Raw genomic sequence first — 25,997 nt, 5'->3', positions numbered from 1 at the left:
TAAAGGATTTGTCAGCACAATGTTGAGCCCTGATGCATTCGCCAGGTTCAATCCTTTCAACAATGACACACGGTCGTAAAGACGCTTCGAAACAGCTCTTGATTTGAGAAATATCTATCTTTACAGACAAAAAGTCTAGTATTATGAAACTTATGATTTAGTTTTTAAAGAAAGTAAACTATGGACAGTATCCCTGAAATTCTTAAAAGAATATTTTTTGGATATAAGCATATGTGAATTTACAGTCATGTATAAATTATGGCAATGGTAAGTACATAATAAGGTTTGTATACAGGTAAATTCTGCATTTATACTAGGAAGACTTGTGGCAGGGTGGAGTAGTTAGGGATGGAGACTGCAGCGTAGGCGGCCTGCTAACCATTCCAAGGTAGCAACGGAGGCGCCGAGCTGAAAAAGATTGACAACCACTGACGTATTACACCACACCGCGAATTTCAGATGTACATCAGGTATGCAGTGTGCAAAAAGGTCGAAGTTTTAGTTTAAATTAGTACGCGTGATCGACGCGCTTTTAGCCGGAACATACTATAAACATCCTACCGAGTTTTTGAGGTACATCAAGGTGCCCAACAGATGTGGTTATGGTGATCTGTACGAATTATTCAGTCCTTTACTCAGAAAGTGAGCGCTGGAGGGCAGATGAGACGACCAACCACACTTAAAAAGAAAAAAATAAAGTCACACCCACACCCACCAAACAGATAAACGTACGAGGTGTGATCAAAAAGTAACAGAATTTTTTGTTGTTCTTAAAGAATCTTTATTCATCAACATCAACTTTGTCCCCTTCAGAATAATTTCCCCCCCCCCCCCCCCCCAAGATATGTCAGCGCTTTTTCCAATCTTGGAAGCACTTCTGGTACTCACTTTCAGTTGTTATGTAAGCTCCTTCAGCGATTCTGTTTTTATCTCATCAATTGTGGAAAAACTACGTCCTTTCACGGTTCTCTTCAACCTCAAGAACAGAAAGAAGTTGCAGGGGCCAAGCCCGGGCCAATATGATGGCTAAGAGAACATAGCGGTTCTGTTCTCTTTTTTTTGCCAAAAAATCACCGACTTTATTCAGCAATTCCTGGATGATATCTACGCGACGTTGTTTTTGTTGGAAATTCAACAGTTTCGGAACAAACTTTGCTGCTACAAGTTTCATGCCCGAAACATCTGAAAAATTGCTTGGCATGAGTCAGAGGATATGCCGACGTTATAGTGATTCGACGATATACCGGTCTATTTTCTTTACTTCTTCCACATTCTCAATTATAGATGTGCTAGGGCGTCCAGGGTAATCGTCTTGAACGTCTTCTCGACACACTCTGAAACGTTTATACCACTCAAAAACCCTTTCCTTACTCACAATGTATTCACCAAAAACCACAATCAACATTTCGAATGCGGTACTTAGGTTTATTCCACTTTTCAGTAAAATCTTAATGCAAATTCTATGAACCACCTTTTTCGAAAGTAAAAATTCGCTAAGGACTCGAAAACACTTGTAAAATTTTCGACTGTCAATAATGAACTAAACATTCAAAACATCTGAAAATGCAAACTTACATCAGGAACATGTGCCCCAACAAGAAAAAAACCTTGAAACATCGTGAAATTAAAATAAAACAATTTTAAATTCGTTTATTCGTTTAGCGGATCTGCCTTATGACCAGTGTGTGTAGAGAATTCCTATTTGTGCCTTTTGTTCACATTTGTGTCCAAATTTTCTCTCTCTCTCTCATACACACACACACACACACACACACACACACACACACACACACACTATATAGAAAAATTTGGTACTGTAATTTTATTTTATCTCCTTTGATTTGATACGTAACAGAAAATTTTGACGACTGGGAGAAATCACTAATGGAGTCGTACGCAGTCAATTTTCGATCCACTCCTATTCTTTACACATAATTCTACATCAATTATTTATTGCACAAGAACCAAACATTGTACAGATATCACACATGTCATTTTGAAGAGAAACCCTGAAAGTTTTTTTATGCATACCGCCACATCGTAGTTTGATAATTTGCCTATAGCCAGCGCTAGTCGCAAACATGGCGAGTTCAGGTGCGCAGCGAGCTGTGTGGGTTGAAGTTCACTGTTTCATGACATGGTCTCCCCGATCACCAGATCACACTCCGTGTGACTATTTTCTGTGGGGACACATTACAGATCTGGTGTATGTACCGCCTCTAGCACGTGATGTACAGAGCTCCCGGAGAGAATACAGGAGGTGACTGCCACAGTCGACGATACCCATGCTGAGAAGGGTATGGCAAGAACTCGATTACCGTATTGACGTCTGCCTGGTCACTTATGTTTCGCATAACGAATGTTTGGGAAAAAAAAGAAAAAAAAACTTTCAGAGTTTCTCTTCAAAATGCAACGAGATGTATGACATCTGTACAATGTTTAGTTCTTGTGCAATAAATAATTGAAAATGTTCTCGGTCTTTATGTACACCCTGTATTATGTGATTGACTTTCCATTTAACATAATTTAGCACAGTGTCTTTTGCACATGATATAAATATTATAATTAATTCAGTTAAAGAGAAGGCAACAGAAGAAACTGTTTACAATATTTTTTGAAATAATTATTAAATAGTTCTCAGTAAATGGTCTCCCCCAAAAAATGGTTCAAATGGTTCTGAGCACTATGGGACTTAACATCTGAGGTCATCAGTCCCCTAGACATAGAACTACTTAAACCTAACTAACCTAAGGACATCACACACATCCATGCCCGAGGCAGGATTAGAACCTGCGACCGTAGCAGTCGCGCTGTTTCGGGCTGAAGCGCCTAGAACCGCGAGACCACCGCGGCCGGCAATGGTCTCCCCGTTATTTTTTTAAGAAAAGATGAACACAGTATATGCAGTTTGTGTAACAACTGGAATAACACCAACATTTAATGTAGCATATGAACAGCTGTCAGCAAAGAATGTACGTACTAATCGAAACTGGAAACGGAAGAAATATATTTTTGATTTGCAAAACCAACAAAGTTATTCAACTTTTGCCATTCGTAAAACAGCTAACGCAATTTTAGAAAGAAATAAACGAATATTTACATACATCCGCTTATTAAAGTCCCATAGCATACTTTTCTAGTTTAAGACATCACTCAGCAAAAAAATATTGATTGTACAGAAACAAGCGGCGAAAGTAATACGTAGTGTTCACCCGTAGTCATCTGGTAGACGTCTCTTCAAAGAGTTAGGTATTTCAACAACCCTTTCGCCACGAATTCGTCAAAAATAGCTTATCACAATTTGAGAAGAATAATGATGGCCACAGCTACAGCACTAGGAACAAAAGATCTGTATTACTCATTGCTAAAGTTGTCAGCAACTTAATTAGAAAAGGAGTTCAACGCGCAATCACAAAAACATTTGACCATTTCCATGAAACATAAAACGTCATGGACTATTTACTAAAAACTGTGTAGTACATGTAGATAAATGAGTAAAAAAATAATTTAAGTGCATCACAAGTTACATGACTGCTATAAAAGGCTAATAATATGTCAGTTCTTATTCAGTTTAAGCCAGTATGCCATTTAGTAACTTTTACACTGCAAGCGTACAGCCATACCCACAGATATAACCTAGTCCGCACTATACAGGAGGTATCGAAGTTCATTTTAATGAAAATAACATTTTTCGACAAGTACATATTATATTTTATGTCGGTCAGTGCTTAAATAAACCGGCAATAAAATATCTACTACATCAGGTTACTATGCAGTCTTACTGGACAGGGAATGCTGTCAAATTGAGGTAATTGAGAACTACGTACGTGACACTTTGTAACGTAATTAAGGGATGGTGCTAAAAAAATAGCAATCAAAACACGACAGAATCTGATTATGTACAATCCTTAATAAGTGAGATGAAACCTATTGTAAAAATTCACATTCACTTCAGACTTTAGAGCCACCGAGTACTCACAAAAAATGTAGCGCAAGTTATTCGTCTTTTCATAACACTTTTCAATGCACAGCATAGCTCTCAATCTTCAGAAAAAATAAAAACAATTACTTGTAACGTACAAGTCAGAAATCGAGTTTTCCTGACTTTAGACATTTACTTGCTCTTGAACTGTATGTAATAGGAATAGGGAGTATCACAGTTTCCTCAAACATTGTTTGCAATGTAGAAAATAGCTGTGTGGCAGTGTAGCTTAGTTGTCTTCGTGTGTGCTCAATTTATCAGTTACTGAGTGGACAAGGATAGTTCATTCCCGAAAATATATAAAATACTGAAGTACCTACATACTTATCTCCGCAATTGGCCAGTTAAGATAGCACACGTCTGGTGCACAGTAAACAGCATCTGAATCTTCACTGTTTAACGTGCAGAATATACTCATGCAAATGATCCCTAACGCAAAATTGCATCGACGCCCGACTTTTGACGCGGCGATGCGCGTTCTGTGCCGGAAACCAGCGAACTGCGAATTTCCGGCTTTCGACATCCATGGCGAGCTGCAACTTCCGACCGACGCGCAAGTTCCTAGTTACAGATCACGAGCTGCAATATAACCAATCGTCGTACTGATCTGAGAACATAATATAACTGACCATGCATCAACTGCAGCAGCAGTACAGACTAAATCCTAACTGTCTCCTCTGACCACATCGCTCCTACGGAGTAAACGTCAATTAACGCACAAACAATTATCACAGCTTATCAGCGTCTATTATGCGCCAAGTACTCGTATTCCACTTAGTTTTATTCATGTAGTTACCAGATTAAATATTATATAATTATAGTCACACGACAATATTTCCTACATATACAACTGAGGACATGGCGATAGTGACAAAGCTGCTCAATACGTTGGCTAACATCTTGAAGGGCGCAGTACGCAACATTGTAAGTGCACATACGGACAAAGTCGTGTTAGAAGAGCATAACAGGCTAATAAGCACTACCTGTAAAGATTTCTGCACAGACTTCAATGGTGATGTTTGTACACGAACCTTAGAATTGGGACGTATACGAAGATACGAGAGCTGTTCTAGAAATATCTGACCTAACAAAGAAAACATAAAATTTTTGGGAAAAACAAATTATTTCTCCTTTCAGCTCCATACACTTTCCCATGCGATGTTCAATAGCTTCGGCACCCTGTTTGTAGTGAGAGCAATCGAGCTCATCAAAATAAGATGAAATAAAACTTCTTTTTGCGTTAAATGGGGCTGTTTTTGCTTGATTTCATCACTCAAACTCTAGAATAAGTTCGCAAAATACTCGCCATTATTTTTAGTTTTTGAAAATTATCCCATGGGCAGCAAAAAAAACTGACATGATGATCTTGCCTGCAGATGAAACTGTCTTCGCCTTCTTTGGAGTCGATTCTCCCCTTTCAACCGATTGTTCGTCTCAGGTGTGAAGTGATGGACACATGTTTCACCCATGATTATGGATCGACGCAAAAACTCGGCTTCTCTGAAGGAAACAACGCCAAACAGCTGACAAATATCCTCAAGACGCTCTTTTTATTCCATTAACAAGACACCCACCTTGCGCTTTGCTTTCTCGTATCTACTCAGTCAATATGCGATGTATAGCACTTTCTGAAAAGCCTACGGTGTCAGCTAGCTCACACGCTTTCTGTCGACGTTCGTTCATCCAACAGCATTTTGTGGATTTTCTTCAGAATTTCGCCTTGCACTTCACTACTCTCAACGAAGGAGCAGACTCCCGCAGAGTATAATCTACCTTAGCTTTAATATTAGTTGGACTATACTCCAATTAATGACGTGATCAACAGGATGCAGTAGCGGGGAGCCAATCACGTGCAGCCAACCACGCCAGACAATGATCTGCATATACCTAGAAGCTCACAGCACAGCGGGCACGTGGCACTCGAAAAAGAACTTGCTCAAGTCACACCAATACCCAAAAAGGGAAATAGGAATAACCCGCTGAATTACAGGCCCATATTACCGACGTCGATTTGCAGTAGGGTTTTGGAACATATATATTGTATTCGAAAATTATGAATTACCTTGAAGAAAACGATTTACTGACATGGTCAGCACGGATTCAGAAAACATCTTTCTTGTGAAACACAACTAGCTCTTTATACCCATGAAGTAATGAGTGCTATCGACAGGGGATGTAATTGATTCCATATTTTAGATTTCCAGAAGGCTTTCGACACCTCCCCTCACAAGTGTCTTCTAACCAAACAGCGTGCCTATGGAATATCGCCTCAGTTGTGCGACTGGATTCGTGATTTCCTGTCAGAAACGTCGCAAGTTCGTAGTAATAGACGGAAAGTCATCGACTAAAACAGAAGTAATATTCGGGGTTCCCCAAGGAATGTTATGGTCCTCTATTGTTCCTGATCTATGCTAACGACATAGGAGACAATCTGAGTAGCCCTATCAGATTGTTCGCAGATGATGCTGTCTTGTGATGTCATCAGATGACCAAAACGAATTGCAAAAAGATTCAGATAAGATATCTGTATGGTGCGAAAAGTGGTAATTGACCCTAAATAAAGAAAAGTGGGAAGTTATTCACACCAGTACTAAAAGAAATGCGATAAATTTAGATTACGCGATAAGTTACACAAGTCTTAGGGCTGTAAATTCAACTAAATACTTAGGGATTACAATTACAATAACCTAAACTGGAACGATCACATTGATAATGTTGTGGGTAGAGCAAACCAGAGACTGTGGTTCACTGGCAAAACACTTAGAAGGTGCAACAGGTCTACTAAAGAGACTGCTTACACCACGCTTGTCCGTCCTATTCTGGAGTATTGCTGTGTGGTGAGGGTTCCGCATCAGTTGGAACTGACGGATGACATCGAAAAAGTTCAAAGAAGGGCGGCTCGTTTTATACTATCGCGAAATAGGGGAGATAGTGCCACAGACATGATACGTGGAGTGGCAATCATTAACACAAAGGCGTTTTTCGTTGCGACGGGATCTTCTCATGAAATTTCGATCGCCAGTTTTCTCCTGTGATTGAGAAAACATTCTGCTGGCACCCACCTACATACGGAGAAATGATCATCACGATAAAATAAGGAAATCAAGGCTCGCACAGAAAAAGTTAAGTTCTCGTTTTTCTCGCGCGCCGTTCGAGAGTGGAATGGTAGAGTGACAAATTGAAGGTGGTTCATTGAATCCTATGGCAGGCACTTTATTGTGAATAGCAGAGTAATCACGTAGATGTGGATTGGCTGGTGGCTGGCCCCCCTACCACTAGACTCGCCGGTACGTCAGTCACGAAGTAATTTTAATCCCAGCATAATATCTTTCAAATGAGAGTGTTATATCACAGTAATGATGACCAGTTTAATCCACGGTTACAAATTTGCTGAGAGCGTTCACTACCGATGGCTGTCAAGCAAATGTTAAACAGGGTAGCATCGTCAAACTTCAATTTATAGACATTTATTTCCAAAAACAGCTAAATGTACTTCAGGTCGGGTGCTTCTGGAACAGTCCTCGTAAAGTAGAGCGGCACATTAGGCATGTAGTACTTCCCTTGTAATCAGTGAGTAATGTCTCCGTACAGCTTATAAATTAAGGCCGTATTTGAGTCCTACATTACAAAGTAGAATCCTCGAATGCCTCGCAGCTGGATCTGTCTTACTGAGCCCACCTCGGATGCAATGGAAAAAAAAAAAAAACTACAGTCGATCAGCTGGCACGAAGTGCATCTCCAGATGTGTCCACAGCTTTCTCCAGGGAAGGGATCAACAGCCAACACAGCTCTTGATCCACCTCGCAGAAACCATACCATGGCACTGCCAACCATATCCTCTATTAACTACTTTGTTATTACAGAACAGAAGGTTCTGACTTTTTTACTATTTCATGAGTACCTTTGTTTTCAGAAACTTTCTGTTTGTTTGGAACACAATATTATATCAAAAGGCATGATTATGCTTTACTCTAATCGCCGTATCCCTGGCGACATGGCCACCAACCACACAGTTGTGGGCAGCTCCAGCCGCTAACGACACTGCCTTTGGAGCTCATATGAAAACAACCCGTAGCAACAAACACGCAGACTTATTTACAACCGAACCTCCTGCAGCTGCCATGTTCTACGCCAGAGACGCCTAGTGCTCCAATGTTCAGAGTTCACCGCAACTCACCGCTTCGCAGGACTTTGTCTCAGACCCTCCTCCTAGTTCGCCACCTCACGGGACACCATCACACGAACTTCATCTGCGTAAAAACATCCTCGAAAAACATCAGTGATTGCCCGACAGGGCATTCCAGTGCAACATCAGCGCTTGCCTAGGGCGTGCCACGTCTTCAGTGGCGAATTATATTGAACCAAGTAGTACCGACTCATGTTCTAGGAAACTTATTCTATTCTGTTTGTTAGGCTCAATAAATTTCCATTGTTATTGGCTACCTAGGCACCTCAACCGTAGTGTATTGTCTCTTTTGGTTACAAACACTACACTACTCTCTTCAACCCTTCTTGCTCACATATCTTTATTATGCTTAACTGTTGGACACTAGTGTAAATGAACAACATTTTTTCTGTGAAGCTCATGTTTAGGTTACATATGAGTCAACATGTCGTCTCATATATGAACAATGCAACACCTAAAAGGCCAAAAAAGCAGAAGTCAGGACGAATGATTTTTGCTTGAGAATACAAAGGCACCACAGGATGTGCACTACTGATAGCATCGTCCGGAAACGACGTAGAACTCACTTAGACTCATATGAGGACGCTGCTGGGCGAGGAAGAACATTGGAGGGCGCTTCTGAACGTGGCAGAGCGTTTACGGTGTGCGTAACGACGACACATGATCACATGTGGCCTCACACGACGTGCCAACGTAAAAGGCAGCATATAACGCCACGGCGAGTCATTCAAGGAGTTAAAGTTCAGTGGCATTCTGAGACAAACTCCTTGCAGGACAGAACTGGGGCCAGAATTGGTACAGTTAGAACTTCAGCGAAGTAATCAACAGTACCCCGTGTAGGCTGGTCCTCCAGGTAGGCACTTAGAAGTCTGCTGCGGCTCTGCTCACATGCAATACTTAGCTGCATACCTTCATCCAGGGGAACTAACAATTAGTACAGAGAGGAATAGTGTTCCTTTAGTCATTAAATTTTTCTCTGGTGACCATTCCAGATTGTTTTCAAGTTTTGCCTCCTTCACTTATTTGTATTACCTAACTGACTTCCGTACTCCTCTAAAAGCAATCGATAAGCCATCATCACATTAGGTAACTGAACAGGCCTTTCCTATATAACTGTCATTCAGCATCTATACCATTCACGGGAGGTGGCACATACATATTACTTTATGGTGGAGGATTGACCGTGGGTTAGCAGGGTTTGTTTGCTGACAAGATATTAGAACAGGTCACCCTTCTTTGAAATATCGAATCTTTTCACCCCAAAACCAAGGAAAACAAAAAAATGACTTTGAGAATCCCTTGGATTACTTGAATAATCAGTGTGCAGGCTAGCGGTTGGGCCAAGAAAGCAAGTAAGTGGGCAAGAAGAAGAAAAAAAAAAAAAAAAAAAAAACAGAAGTAGCTCCACCAATGGATGGCGCAAGACGTGAAGGAAATCGCTGAGGGAGGCGGCCAGAGACAGTGCTGCCTTAGCGGATGGACGGCACCCAAAAAAGAAGAAGCTGGACGAGCTTGTGCAGACTGACAGCACGTGAGGTACAAGGCACTCATCCCAGAAGGTGGCCAGAGGCAGCGAGCAGCAGCAGCCGCAACGGACGTCAGTAAGTGGACGGCTCTCAGCAGCAAAACCGCGCGGTCTTGCTACGGTTCGCGCGGCTCCAAGCCGCCAAGCCCCCCCCCCCCCCCCCCTCCCCCGACGAAGGTGCAAGTCTTCCCTCGGGCATGGGTGTGTGTTTGTTATCCTTAGCGTAATTTAGTTTAATTTAAATTAAGTAGTGTGTTAGCCTAGGGACCGATGACCTCAGCAACTGGACTCACAGGAACTTGTCACAAATTTCCAGTTTTGTCAGCAGCAGAAAGCACACATCAGCAGTAGCAGTGGCGGCATAAGGCAGCACGTGGACGCGGAAGGCACATAACAGCACCGTCAACGAGAATTTATGTGATGAGTGAAACATCTTAGCAGACATGTCACATAACTGAGTTTTTCATGCGAAGGCAATGGCACAAGCGCCACCCACTAGGCAGTCTGTCGAAATCTCCCAAATTAATAGATCAATCCTTTGATAGCACTAAGAATACTCTAAATCAGTTCCTTGACAACTGTGACGTTGCATTTGAAATCATAAATCCAGAGCAGCATAGCAATCTCCTAAAATTGGTAAAAACTAAAACTGTTGGCTCAGCACATAGCATATTGTTAGTGACAGATCTAAGCGTCAATTGGCGAGACATTCGTGCCATCCTTGTAGGAAACTATGACAGCAGAACACTCGATCACCATGCATCCAAAATGTTTGTGCGTCAGTAAAAATATGGGAAAAGCATAGCACAGTGAACCAAACAGCTGGAAGCAATGCAGCACCACTTTAAAGTAACTATGAGAAAGAGGGAGTAAGAATGCAGCCTCGCACTCATCTGGAAGTTAAACAACGAGGTCATCATCCAAGGAATTTATGATGATGAGATAAAGCCCATAGCGCGTGTACACATTGAACAATTAACATTGGCAAAGGCGACACAGGGTCGCTCTGATGGAGGAAAGCACAATAACCTCGGCCAGACCGAATATGAGAGCACTCGAAACTGTAGAGTGTCACGGCGAAACAAAAAGAAAGTGACGAAATGTTTCACGTGTATTAAACTAGGGCAAATGGCTCAAGACTGTTGCAGTGATAAAAATATGAGAAAAGTAGGTTGGCTGCATCAGCAAACGGAGGACAGAATACAAGAATGCCAGCGAGGATGGCCGAGATTAATCTCACCATGTTCCACGGAAGTTCACCGGATCGTTTAGCTGGCGAGAGAGCGTTACGGAGATGCTAAACAAACTCCACTGGCAGACGTTGCAAGAAAGATGTTGGGCATTACGGAGAGATTTACTACTGAAATTTCAGGACAGCACTTTTCAGGTGGAGTGAGACAACAAATTACTGCCCCCCCCCCCCCCCCTCCCACATACATCTCGCGTCTTGACCTTGACCACGAGGAGAGAATTCGAAAAATTAGAGCCAATACAGAGGCTTACCGACAATCATTCTTCCCACGCAGTATTCGCGAGTGGAACAGGGTTGGAGGGATCAGATAGTGGCACCGAAAGCACCCTCCACCACACACCATTAGGTGGCTTGTGGAGTATGACGTAGAAGTTGCATGGACACAAACAAGATACGGGCAGTTAGATTCTCACAGTGTAGCTTCCCCGAGCACAGTGGCCCTTAGACCCGGTTGAAGCCAGTAACATGTTTTAAATGCAGCCAGTAATTACGTGGGAGAATGCACACAGCGTGCATGCCATGCACAGAAGAAAAGTAAAAGGCAGGAAATCTAAGCAATGGCGTGAGAAGTCATCTTTCACCTTGCCCAAAAAGATATCGACAGTCGACTGCAAAAAACAGAAATTAATTTATAGAACTGGAGTGCCACGAAGGTATGGAGAATCAAATTTGATTTCTCATGGATAGTGGGATGTAGATAAGCTTAGTTCAAAAAATTAACTTTAACGACGGTGGAAAGCAGAATCTTCAGCCAAAGATATTAGGACTAGAGGAATCATATTAGTGCAGAGGCAGAGGGAACTACAACCATCGGATTGCAAATGAGATGCGGAATGTTAGTGAGGCATTGCTTCCACGTAATCGAGGATGATGGGAATCTTTCATAGGACAGGCTGGTGGAGAGACTTCTTTAAGGAAAATGGAGGTGTAATTGATTATGCCACCGGGAGACTGGATTTGTGGAGAACGGAGCAAAATGTACAGAGCAAGAGTGCATGTACGAGAAAGAGAAGGTATAGGCTCAGATATGGAGTGAACGGCGCATAGAGGAATGAAATGGAGCAAGAAGTGAGCTTCGTAGTGCATGCACAGGAAAGAAGAGTCTCCTTCGAAACAGCCGAAGTGAAACATTCATAGAATGGCAAAGGACGGTAGAGATAGGAGACAAACTGTCGAAATAAAGTTAAAGAGGTGGAAGCAAGTTGAAAGAAGGCTAACAGGGCCTTGAGAGGAATGGGTGCGTAGATTAAGAATAGAGGTGAACAGAGTGAGAGAGGCTATCATTTCAAGTGTGTGTCTACCTGAGGCAGTTGACAAAAGTGCAACTGGAAAAACGCGCGAGTGTACTGAACACTACAAATGAGAGAGTGTCAGTAGAACTCCCACAGCTGGTAGCAGAAGCAGTACGAGAGCAGGAATCCTTCAGAGATAGTCAGATTAGCAAGACAAGCTACAGTTGAAAGCACGAATAAAGAGAATATCCATCTGATCATTTGAACACAAGACGAAAAAGCAGCAATTATCAAGATATGCACCAGGTACAGCAATGTTTTTTTCGTTTCGTGAGAGACAAGATATCTTAAGAGAAGGGATCAAACATAGAATAAAACTGCTACCAGAAGCAGAAGGTAGGGTGAATTGCTCATGACCCTACAAAATACCACAAGCATAAAAAGAGGTGCTACAGCAAGAGATTCAAGTACATTCCAAAAATTGATTAATTCCATTTTGACAGGGCTACAAGATAAGTTGTTTACCTACTTGAATACATGGTGACATCTGGCTGGCGCTTAGAGGAAACAATGAGTGGCAAACAGAAGTGTTTGAAAGGCTTACATCCCACAATCTAAAGCTACAGATCAACAAATGTTAATTTTTACGAAAAGACGTGTGCTATTTGAGTAATATCCTGATGGCTAAGGGTTTGAAGTCAGACCCCCAAAGTGTCAAAGTGTATCTACAACCCAAAACAACAAAGCTACTGAAGACTTAGTTAGGTCTCGTTGGATACTATACACTTTTGTAAGCAACTTTGGCAAAATCATAAAGTTCATACATGAATTATTAAATACGCTAGTACCTTACACCTGGTGTGTTGGCCAAGAAAACACTTTTCAGTCATTTCAAAGAGAAGCCTCATCAGTCAAGTGATATTGCAGTGTCCAAACTCTGGAAAATACTTCATAATCTTCACCGACACCAGTCAGATGCCTGTTGAGGCTATCTTACGCGAAGAAAAGATTGGAAGTGACTTACCTGTTGTATATGCTGAATAAAGCAGAAAGAGGGTACAGCAGAATCGAGGAGGAAACGTTAGCCATTTGTTGGGCAGTTAAATACTTTAGACAGTAAGTTGTTGGAAGTAAGTTTCTGATATTTGATTACTTTTCACTTTGTGTTTATTTATCAGAATTTTTAGTAAGCCAATTTTTCTGCAGTAAACAAGTGTGTGTGTGTGTGTGTGTGTGTGTGTGTGTGTGTGTGTGTGTGTGTTGAGGGATCAGGGGTTAAAAACTATAGAGATATCAAACAAGCTCAGAAAACTGTGGCTGGAAATGGTTATGCAGAGATGAAGAGACTTGCACTGGATAGACTAATGTAGAGTGCTGCAATAAACCATACTGAAGACAACAACAACAATCAAGTACAGCAATAGCTATGGGTTTTTGTTAATGATTGAAGTCCATTTTAATTGACATTTCATAAGATAATTGCCACATTAATTGATTGTTAATTCTGCTAAGATTTGAGTATCTCTGCATAACCATTGCCAGCCACATTTTTCTGAGCTTGTTTGATATCTCTATAGTTTTTAACCCCTGCTCCCTCACCACACACACACACACACACACACACACACACACACACACACACACACACACACACACAATTTTCTCCGTTATAAAATTAATTACTCCTTGTTTACTGCAGAAAAACTGATTTACTAAAAATTCTGATAAATAAACACAAAGTGAAAAGTAATCAAATATTGTTTACTAGTTGATAGCCACATACAGTAGACAGACAGCATTAATGTATGTTACTACTAAATAACAGAGTAGGATTATCTCTGCCTATATGATTGTGCTTGACCGGATGTTATTAATGTGTTTCATTCATTGGCACATTAATGTTTCAGAAATCTTTCTACTAATAGAATAATTTAGAGAATATTTCTACTTTTGAATTGATGGCACAAAAGTAACAATAAATTATTCTTTCATGAAGTCAAATAAGCTGCTTGAAGTTGTTTAAAGGGTTTCCTGCATTTTGGGCTATCAGTTGTGCCAAAAGGATCACTCACTGACCTCTAGTCTACTAGCAGTAACAGAACAGAAATACAGTGTTGTATCTACACATTATCACAAGAATATTACTCCATGTACAGAAGGCCTAAAACTTGCCAGCAACTGGGACTCACAGGTGAATATCCAAGATAGTATTTCATCCACATCAGCAAAATATTTGCACAATCAACATCACAGATACGCAGCAGCCCTAATGTACAGTTATATGCTACAAACATATTTTCATATGCAGATATCTACTCTCCAGAGATAAAAGAGTGATAGCAGCTGTAACACACATTGGTCATTATACTTATCACACAAATGTAAGTTTTTTTTGAGTAGTTGTTCCATTACATCGTGCTATGACTACACAGCTTTTGGAATTTCCAAATAATGAGTGAGTGAGCTGCACGTGGCCTGGTAACCATTGACATCCAGAAACTGCTATTGGTGCAGCTTTTGTTCCCCCTGTAATAACAGAGCCTAACATAAAAATGCATTATGACAAAACATGTTCCTTTGCATTCACCAAAACTGTCAGTGGAGTCCTATGTCACCCTTCACAGTTGATGCTGATACACTCTGCCCCTTTGTGTCTTTCAGTTATTATGGTCACAATCTCTAATATATAAGTATGCCTGATGGCATGAGACAACAAGCTGTTCCTCTTTGTATGATGACTTTACTAAACTATGCATCAAAGAGATGGTCTTTGATAGCCACTATGTAACATGATGGTGACAATCTTAGGCACAATACTAACAACACAATAGATAACTTGGACTCCTACTACAAGTAATATTCACACAGACAGATCAGCTGGTTAGTACTAGTAATCAGGAGATGGAATGTAAAAGTTTGTATATGAGGTCAATGTACCAAGTTCTATCAGGTGGTCACTCAATGTCAAACAACAGTAATCTCATGCATTCTTCTCTATTCATGAACTAAATGACAGTGCTCATCATATGTATGATCAATTCTATGACTCAGATGTTTGTCCAATGGATAGGATAGTTGTTTTTTCCCTCATTTTGATTCTAGTTTGGAACTGTTTCTCAATGACAAGAAGGAAAGTAGATTGTAGTTTAACAACATGCTGATGAAAGGTTATTAGAGATACTTTCAAAATTCGGATTGGACAACAGTTAAGGAAATCAGCTGTATCACTTATGAAGGAACTGTACTCGGATTTGTCTCAAGCTGTTCAGGGAAACCACCGAAAACCTAAATTTAGGCAGCCCAATTTGGATTTGAACTCTCTTCTTACCAACTGACTAAGAATTCAGTTCAACCAGTTTTGCTAAAGAGAATCATCATGAAAGTGTTAGTTTTATTCATTTGCTTCCAGAAAAAAATGCATGAATTGAAGGTATCAATCATTTCTACAGCAATAGATCTTCTTGTTAAACCATTAATAATATCAAGATCTTCAAGTGGAATAAAACCTGATGGCAAGGAGTTTTTTTGGTGCTTTTGTTTTCAATGAACCATTGGTTCAAGATAACATCTCAAAAAGTTTACATGAATTATCTATGATCTTGCCATATTCAGATGCTTCAGAAAGACAATGTTAGACTCAAGTACAATACTCAGTCAGGTCAACTTTCTTCACCAGTCACTGAAGAATAGGTTGCTGCTATACAGGAAATAGAACAGGTGGTCCAACTAATCCAGAGATTACATGCAAAAGCAAAATAAACCAGACCAAAAATACACAATAATGTGACGAAAATTATGTTATCTGTAGATGTTACATGCCTGAACAGCTAGCCTAGCTCTAACTTTGTTTTTGTTCTGCATTCATCATGAGCACACTGTGTGTTGTGTGGCTACAGATTTTGGCTGAATTGAACTTGGGAATTTCCCTGTAATATCTGCACCCTTATCATCTATAAATGAGCAAGTGAGTGTAAAAGTAATTTTATTAATAATTAATTGGTATAACTATTCCACAACAGCTATTATTTGTACAGTGATTATACCCCATATATGTTCAAATATTTGTTCAGTAGTTTTATTGTTTATTTAAGGTACTCATTGGTTGGCTTATGGCAGAGGGAGTTCAACAGCAGAAATCTCAGTGGACCAGCAGGTGCTGCATGGAGGTACTGACACTGCACCGAGTGCCAAGGAGGACCTCAGGGTACTGCGTTACTATACAAATCATGTATGACCAAGTTCAGAATGTTAAGAAAGAAAACAAATAGAAGTCACATGAAACTTTCAGTTAGCATGACTTAGCTAATATTCAAGCCAGGTGCGCGCACGCGCGCGCACGCACGCACGCACACACACACACACCACCTATCGATATTTAATAATAGTTCAACAATTTTCAGCAACTAAAAAATCATTTTATTCAGCAGAGGTCATAAGATAAGAGAACACTAATCCTTTATCAATCATAATTGTTTAAATCATTATTGATGTAGATTTAACAGCCAAAAATGTTGAAAAGTGAACTTGTAGCAATTGGAAAAATGAAATAATAGCAGTAGTTTGACATTGATGGATATTACATGGTTGCTGGTTTTGAAAATTCGGAAAGGAGAAGAGAGATACTGAAATCCAAATATCCATGATTTTAATTTCAATTCTGATGCTCAGAATCACCTTTTAGTTTGACGTGTAGAAACCCGTAGAAGCTTCTATTATTCTACACTCATTAAAAACACTAAATGAGTTTTACTCATTACTGTTGTTATTATTACAGTTAAACACTACTATGAGCATCAACTACATCAGTATTTGTAGTTGAAGTTGAAATATTCACTTTACAATCTACAAAATAACAATTTCCTTGGTCAAAAACTTCTAACAAGAAGAAAATAGAAGTAAAATGCAAGGCCTTTAACGGACAATGGACTGATATATACCTTTCTGTACAACTTAAGATTAAACCACTTCGTTTAATTGACAGTAGAAACGTTTCATACCAGGAGAAATACAATTTTAAGAGACAATAAGAACATCTGAATTTGGGAAAAAGTATTAGCCCATTATAGATTATGACTGTCACACCAAAATTTATTCATTTAAGGGCAAGTATGATGTCACAACGTAGTATGTTTGCAGAGAAAGCAACAAAAACAGTGCTATTCTGACAGTCAATTGCCATGCTACCATAGGAGGTACACTAGTGTGGTGATTGTGAATGCTTGTGTTAAAATCTCATGTGATCTTGCATCATTTTCGAACACACAGTTACATCAGAGTGAACCCCATTCACTACCTTTTGTAAACCAAATCTCGAGACATACTGATTTCCTTTAGTGTTCTCAATGATATCCAAGATGCATTGCCTTCTCTCTGATGTGGCGTGCCTGGCTAATGGCAAATTAGAGTAATATTTCCAGAATTGTTGCAATGATCTTCAGTTCAAAAACTGTGACACAAAACTTCACTCTATCCTGTGCTGAACAAACCTAATCATCTCTCCATTACTACTGCACCCTACATACATTCGAACCTGCTTGCAGTGGTCAAGTCTTGGTCTTCCTCTACAAGTTTTACTCACCCCCCCCCCCCCCCCCCCAAATCATGCACACTTACCTCCACTAGAAAATTAACTATTCACTGATGTCTCAGAATTAACCCAATCAACTGATACTTTCTTTACGTCAAACTGTGCATAAATGTCTTTTCTCTGCAAACTGATTCAGCACCTCTTCATTAGTTTTCCATTCTACTCATCTAATGTTCAACGTTATTGCGAAGCATCAAATTTTAAAAGTCTCTATCCTCTTTTTGTCTGAACTGTTAATGACAAATATTTCTCTCTCACGTAAGGCTACACTACAGACAAATACTTTCAGCAAAGATTTCCTATCAATAAAATTCATGTCGGAACTTAATGTATTTCTCATTTTTGGAACACTTTCCTTGCTACTGCAAGTCTTATTAAAAATATCTTCTCTGCATCACCAATTATTTTGCTGGCCAAATAGCATACTCATATTGCTCTCAAAACAAGTATGTGTTGCGCATTTCCAGTAATTAAATTCATATCAATTGCTTCCTCCTCCATCAAGTTCCAAGAACTGTGGAATGATGTGCATTTATCCAAGGATTTACACAGATCACTGGGTTCTTATTTGCTGTGCTTGTAGTACCAGAAAATAATTCTGTCTCTGAATAACATTACTGGGCAGTCTGGTAAGGATACACAGCTATCAGTATAACATTCAATGTGATCTCCCCCTATACAGAAACTGTTCTTATAAACTTCTATGTTTTCTGTTGATAGTGACAACAGGTAACTGCCAGATGACGGACCATCTGCACATACCACTTGTGTGGCATAGGGCATATAGTGGCAACATACATTTGTGTCAAGTTGAAGGTAACAATGAGAGGTTAGCGTGGTGCAGCCAATGATCAGCTGTTTACCAGATGATGTTTTTGTAACACTGAAGTAATTAACAACTCACCTAAAATATGGCATCTTGGTTGTGGTGCGAAGTGATTATAGCATAGCCTGAGATCTAAATTTGGTTGCAACTTGACAGTTTGGTTGAGAGTTGGCAAAGCAAACAAATGTAAACATGAAATCTTCATTCTGGTGCCAAGACAGATCTGCAGTGGAGACAAAAACCTATATTAGTTTGGAAAGTGACAGCCTGACAATGAGTGAACCAGAAAATTCAATTTGTTTTCACTCTGGCACAAGCAGAAACATTCAAAATTGGACACCTCTGGAGAGAGCAGATGTCTTGTCCATACCAGGAATTTTAAAAACCTAATAGAGTTCTAAATCTATTTATGTTCATTACATGCATGCATCTTTTCATCAGGTATTTTCTTCCCCTTGTCTCCCCATTTTTGTTGCAAGTCGAAGACCAGCAACCATGACAAACTGCAAGTTTTCTTAAACATTCCTGAATTTCCAAAACTAAGTTGCCATCAGAAAAAGTTGTATCTTCTTCAGATTTATGGTCTTGACTCCAATCATTTATGCTTCTAATTTATTTTTACCTAATAAATTTCTCCCTCTTTGGGGACAATAGAAACAAATAATTGCAATTATGCTATTTGTGTCCCCTATTTAGGTTTATTTGCCTTTAGACAAGAGTTGTTGTTGTTGTTGTTGTTGTTGTTGTTGTGGTCTTCAGTTCTGAGACTGGTTTGATGCAGCTGTCCATGCTAATCTATCCTGTGTAAGCTCCTTCATCTCCCAGTACTTACTGCAACCTACATCCTTCTGAACCTGCATAGTATATTCATCTCTTGGTCTCCCTCTACGATTTTTACCCTCCACACTGCCCTCCAATTCTAATTTTGTGATCCCTTGATGCCTCAGGACATGTCCTACCAACCGATCCCTTCTTCTAGTCAAGTTGTGCCACAAACTTCTCTTCTCCCAAATCCTATTCAACACCTCCTCATTAGTTATGTGATCTACCCATCTAATCTTCAGCATTCTTCTGTAACACCACGTTTCGAAAGCTTCTATTCCCTTCTTGTTCAAACTATTTATTGTCCATGTTTCACTTCCATACATGGCTACATTCCATACAAATACTTTCAGAAATGACTTCCTGACACTTAAATCTATACTCGATGTTAAGAAATTTATCTTCTTTAGAAACGCTTTCCTTGCCACTGGCAGTCTACACTTTATATCCTCTCTACTTCGACCATCATCAGTTATTTTGCACCCCAAATAGCAAAACTCATTTACTACTTTAAGTGTCTCATTTCCTAATCTAATTCCCTCCGCATCACCCGACTTAATTCAACTACATTCCATTATCCTCACTTTGCTTTTGTTGATGTTCATCTTATAGTCTCCTTTCAAGACACTATCCATTCCGTTCAACTGCTCTTCCAAGTCCTTTGCCGTCTCTGACAGAATTACGATGTCATCGGTGAACCTCAAAGTTTTTATTTCTTCTCCATGGATTTTAATACCTACTACAAATTTTTCTTTTGTTTCCTTTACTGCTTTTTCAATATACAGACTGAATAACATTGGGGAGAGACTACAACCCTGTCTCACTCCCTTCCCAACCACTGCTTCCCTTTCGTGCCCCTCGAGTCTTATAACTGCCATCTGGTTTCTGTACAAATTGTAAATAGCCTTTTGCTCCCTGTATTTTACCCCTGCCACCTTTAGAATTTGAAAAAGAGTATTCCAGTCAACATTGTCAAAAGCTTTCTCTAAGTCTACAAATGCTAGAAACGTAGATTTGCCTTTTCTTAATCTTTCTTCTAAGATAAGTGGTAAGGTCAGTATTGCCTCACGTGTTCCAACATTTTGACGGAATCCAAACTGATCCTCCCCGAGGTCTGCATCTACCAGTTTTCCATTTGTCTGTAAAGAATTCGCGTTAGTATTTTCCAGCCGTGGCTTATTAAACTGATAGTTCGGTAATTTTCACATCTGTCAGCACCTGCTTTCTTTGGGATTGGAATTATTATATTCTTCTTGAAGTCTGAGGGTATTTCGCCTGTCTCATACATCTTGCTCACCAGCTGGTAGAGTTTTGTCATGACTGGCTCTCCCAAGGTCGTCAGTAGTTCTAATGGAATGTTGTCTACTCCGGGGGCCTTGTTTTGACTCAGGTCTTTCAGTGCTCTGTCAAACTCTTCACGCAGTATCGTATCTCCCATTTCGTCTTCATCTACATCCTCTTCTATTTCCATAATATTGTCGTCAAGTACATCGCCCTTGTATAGACCCTCTATATACTCCTTCCATCTTTCTGCTTTCCCTTCTTTGCTTAGAACTGGGTTTCCATCTGAGCTCTTGACATTCATACATCCTTACATTTGTCCTCTAGCCATCCCTGCTTAGCCATTTTGCACTTCCTGTCGATCTCATTTTTGAGATGTTTGTATTCCTTTTTCCCCACCTTCATTTACTGCATTTTTATATTTTCTCCTTTCATCAATTAAATTCAGTATTTCTTCTGTTACTCAAGGATTTCTACTAGCCCTCGTCTTTTTACCTACTTGATCCTCTGCTGCCTTCACTACTTCATCCCTCAGAGCTACCCATTCGTCTTCTACTGTATTTCTTTCCCAGATTCCTGTCAATTGTTCCCTTATGCTCTCCCTGAAACTCTGTACAACCTCTGGTTTAGTCAGTTTATCCAGGTCCCACCTCCTTAAATTCCCACCTTTTTGCAATTTCTTCAGTTTTAATCTACAGTTCATAATCAATAGATTGTGGTCAGAGTCCACATCTGCCCCTGGAAATGTCCTACAATTTAAAACCTGGTTCCTAAATCTCTGTTGTACCATTATATAACCTATCTGATACCTGTCAGTATCTCCAGGATTCTTCCATGTATATAGCCTTCTTTTCTGATTCTTGAACCAAGTGTTAGCTATGATTAAGTTATGCTCTGTGCAAAATTCTACCAGACGGCTTCCTCTTTCATTTCTTAGCCCCAATCCATATTCACCCACTATGTTTCCTTCTCTCCTTTTTCCTACTGTTGAATTCCAGTCACCCATGACTATTAAATTTTCGTCTCCCTTCACTACCTAAATAATTTCTTTTATCTCATCATACATTTCTTCAATTTCTTCGTCATCTGCAGAGCTAGTTGGCATATAAACTTGCACTACTGTAGTAGGCATGGGCTTCGTGTCTATCTTGACCACTATAATACGTTCATTATGCTGTTTGTAGTAGGTTACCTGCATTCCTATTTTTTTTTTATTCATTATTAAAGCTACTCCTGCATTACCCCTATTTGATTTTGTATTTATAGCCCTGTATTCACCTGACCAGAAGTTTTGTTCTTCCTGCCACTGAACTTCACTAATTCCCACTATATCTAACTTTAAGCTATCCATTTCCCTTCTTAAATTTTCTAACCTACCTGCCCGATTAAGCGATTTGACATTTCATGCTCCGATCCGTAGAATGCCAGTTTTCTTTCTCCTGATAATGACGTCCTCTTGAGTAGCCCCGCCCGGAGATCCGAATGGGGGACTATTTTACCTCCGGAGTATTTTACCCAAGAGAACGCCATCATCATTAACCATACAGTAAAGCTGCATGCCCTCGGGAAAAATTACAGCTGTAGTTTCCCCTTGCTTTCAGCCGTTCGTAGTACCAGCACAGCAAGGCCGTTTCAGTTAGTGTTGCAAGGCCAGATCAATCATCCAGACTGTTGCCCCTGCAACTACTGAAAAGGCTGCTGCCCCTCTTCAGGAACCGCACATTTGTCTGGCCTCTCAACAGATACCCCTCCATTGTGGGTCCATGGTTCGTGAGGGGAGGTAGAAATGAGTGAGCTTTTTGTATTATTTTCCTCATATAGCGTGTCCCAGGAGGAGTGGTCAGTTTCCATGGATACAACAGAAACATACTATAATGTGTAGCTTAAGAGCTACAACCACTACTGCATCTTTGATACTGTGAAACATCTCTCTCTGCTACTGAAGAAGTGCTGTTAAGCTATGCATTTTAGAGGTCGTGTTTACTAGAGTTTTCTGCCTCGAATAATCATTACTGCCATATCCCAAAATATTAATCATTCATACTGGGACACCCCAAATTCTTATTTGAAAATAAGGTACTAAGCTTCTGCATCAAACAAGGTAACCAGCAGTGACAAAAAACCTTTTTCTGCTGCATATGTTGTCTTACTGCATTTCCCTCAAGCTGCTTGCCCTGTGGACATGTTTTGGACAGTCTAAACTCTTACATCCCTTCAGCGTGCAAGTCCCTATTTTTGAACAGGAAAAAACTAACATAAACAAATTAAATTAACCTTATTAGACTACTGCATAATAGAATAAGTATGAAGGAACCATTTTCCTCCAACATATGATTGTTTGACTTTGTGATGCGTTTTTCAGTCCTTGTAATCTCAGGTGCCTATTACGATAAGAAGCTGCAGCCTGGAAACTGCAAAGAGTCTTCAGTTTTGAAAAAGCCCAACACAAGTCAGATGATTCATGTGCTGCAAATATTGTTGGTAAAAAATGTTTAATGTGAAATATCACTTCTCATTTTGTGCATTTACTAGTTATCATTAGAGTAATTATATTTTCCTTAGGTGCACCTTATGTGTGTCAGATGATGATGATCTCCATATGGGATGAGGGGGGTGGAGGTAGGCACTAAGCTAAGCCCACTTGGATTGTAACACCCAATGTTCCATAAGTACAGTCAATGCTTTTGCTAACAAAATAATAAGCCAGTGATAAAAGCTATGTGACTTCTGAAATTTTCGCGGCGTATTTGTTCTTCTAATAATTACCGGGTATGCAGCCGGATACCGTCAACATTCTGCCACAATATTTCGGCCCAGAGACGTCCGGCCATCATCAGGTGAGTATACAACTACTGCACCTGGGCTCTTCAGTAGTTATGTACTCACCTGATGATGGCCGAACGTCTCTGGGCCGAAATATCGTGGCAGAATGTCGACGGGATCCGGCTGCATACCCTGAAATTATTACAAGAAAAAAAAAAAGGAGAACTAGTGCAGCTGCCAGCACCCTAACGCAACAACCAAAAGCTTACCAAAGCTGGAGTCAACTATGGTGCAACATTAGATCGTCTTGGTCAAAAAGCAAAATAGTATTCCACTGTGACATTAATGATCTTTTTTATTTATAAATATTAAATTTAAGTTCCCTGACAAGCAAGTTCAACTGCTTACCTTAAACAGTCATGGTTCAGAACCCACATTATAGTGTAGCTGACCATGTAACTGGTTGTGCTAATTCAGTTCAAAGGTTTTAGAAAGAGAAGCACATAGAACCATCAACTATATCACGCCTACCAGTGTTCTCTTCAAATCAAGCCACACATTGAGAACACCATTACCTTACTTCCGTATACAAACAAACTGACTTACATTCCACAAAATAATAAAATCCAACAATGTAATATTAATTTTAGGTATATTTTCTTGTTGGTAAATACAATTACTAATACAGAGTGAATCATTATTAAAATATGAATACAATAAAATGTTTTGTGCAGTGGTGATTGGAATTTTATTTCTCTGCAGATTTCAACCTATGTTTTCGGTTATACAGTATTTGGAGGTGTATTAAAATAATTAATGATGTTCATTTTCAATTCTATTAAATTCGTTTTCTAAATATAATCTAATATACTAACACTGCATAGGCCTACTTCCTGGCACTGTTCACAAATTCTGTTCCTAGCAATAATACGGCAACTGTGATTTCTCAAGGAGTTTCTAATATTGGCATGTAGTGGATATTAAAGTATCACCAACTCCGCCACACATGTGAGTGATATCTAATATGTGACACGATGAAAATCGGAAGGTATCGTACAACTTCACTATATCAACATAATATAGATTTACAGTTTAGTCATAACATAGTGTACCAAAGTAATCGGTACCACATTCTTTCACAACATTGTTCCAAAATAATTGATGATTAACATTTATTTATGATAAACTTTTCATAAGAATTTAAGCATAAACGTTGTGACGCGTAAAGTAACATTTAATCGCGAAAATACCGCTGAACTTCTCGTGTTTGCTTGCAAAGAAGTTTCTTGGGCTAGTAAATAGTAGTCCGTTCAGGTTCGTCCCAAAGAAAACTGAGTGACCACGCTCTATTTCATTCAAACATATTGCTGTCAAAGCATACGCACTAACGATGAACTGACGCTGACATCTAAACTAGAAATAAACTAAAGTTCATTATAAAAGAAACTGTCATTACTAACCTGATATCAAATGAAACACACGTGGAATTACTTTCATTGATCGTCAACATACTCTTCCACAAACTATTGGATGAATTAAAGACAATAAGTATTTGTATACACAGAAAACAATATAACTAATATCTTCTGGTCCGTCGTCAGCCATTTGTACTGATTTCAGGTGCACCAACATTACATACAATTCAGAAGTAACTACAGCGCCTTCGTTACCTACATGGACTGTCAAATAACAGTTGGCAGCTTAGAAAATAATAGGTGACAATCGTGTTATTGTCAAGATGTTATCTTGATGTGAGGTTTCGGTCCAGCAACATCTGCGTTGCTGCTACCGAAATGTCAACCTCAAATATTTACTATGCATAAAGCGACATTAATCAAAAACATGAAAACGCATTTTCTGACAGAGTCGCGCTAATGATGGCAAATCAACAGCTACCAAGAAATAGAATAACCAAAAACTTGTCGGTAAATAGTAAACGAAATAATACAAATTTGCAAAATAATTTTGCGACAGCTTGATGACAAAGAGAGAAACTGACAAGGATGATTAGCTGATGCCGTTCACTCGACAAAACATCACTAAAAATACTGTCACCCAGTATCTTAGCGGTGAACAAAATATTTGTGAATCCATCGATTCACCGATGAGGTTTTTGAATCTTATAGCGCGCACGCTTCTCGCACAGCTACTTTAAGTGGACATGTAATGTGGATCCCTATCCGCATGCTGTCAAAATATTCGTTTCTCATTTCCAGAACACTGGTCTGAATTACAAAGTTACGAAGGATTAATTTATTCGTCCTTTTCATAACATAGGTATTTTAACAACAATATGGTTATTAACCCATTGGTAAGCCCCCCTTCTTTTTGCATAGTTTACAGTAGATCTTTGAAATAATTTTGACATTAACTCTTTATATCCACAAGCAACTGGTGAAGGTAAGGCCAAAGTACAGTAATTTAATAAATGTCTGGCAAGTTTGATTGAAACTGTAGAGAGATCAGGAGATTCATTCTTCGGTAGTATTCATAGACTGGTTTAGAAATGAAAATATGCTTCTTTCAAACTCGAGCTAGGAT

General features: G+C 39.6%; 1 protein-coding gene across 11 annotated transcripts in view; it reads right to left on the bottom strand.

The window, feature by feature from the left end:
• LOC126354434 (tyrosine-protein kinase Src64B) overlaps positions 1–25,101 on the bottom strand; it is a 269,738-nt gene extending 244,637 nt beyond the window's left edge. For 3 of the 11 annotated variants that reach the window (XM_050004100.1, XM_050004102.1, XM_050004120.1), the window contains exon 1: positions 24,917–25,092. The gene's annotated coding sequence lies outside the window, so the exon portion shown is untranslated. Of the gene's footprint in view, positions 1–18,668; positions 18,814–24,916 lie in introns of all 11 variants that reach the window. The other 8 variants (XM_050004111.1, XM_050004110.1, XM_050004101.1 and 5 more) reach the window with 6 other exon arrangements.
• Between the last annotated feature and the right edge of the window lie 896 nt (positions 25,102–25,997).

Source organism: Schistocerca gregaria, chromosome 3, assembly GCF_023897955.1.
Source record: "Schistocerca gregaria isolate iqSchGreg1 chromosome 3, iqSchGreg1.2, whole genome shotgun sequence".
In the NCBI taxonomy this organism is placed as follows: Eukaryota; Metazoa; Arthropoda; class Insecta; order Orthoptera; family Acrididae; genus Schistocerca; species Schistocerca gregaria.
The sequence above is the reverse complement of the archived record's forward strand: the minus strand, read 5'-3'. Positions and strand labels throughout refer to the sequence as shown.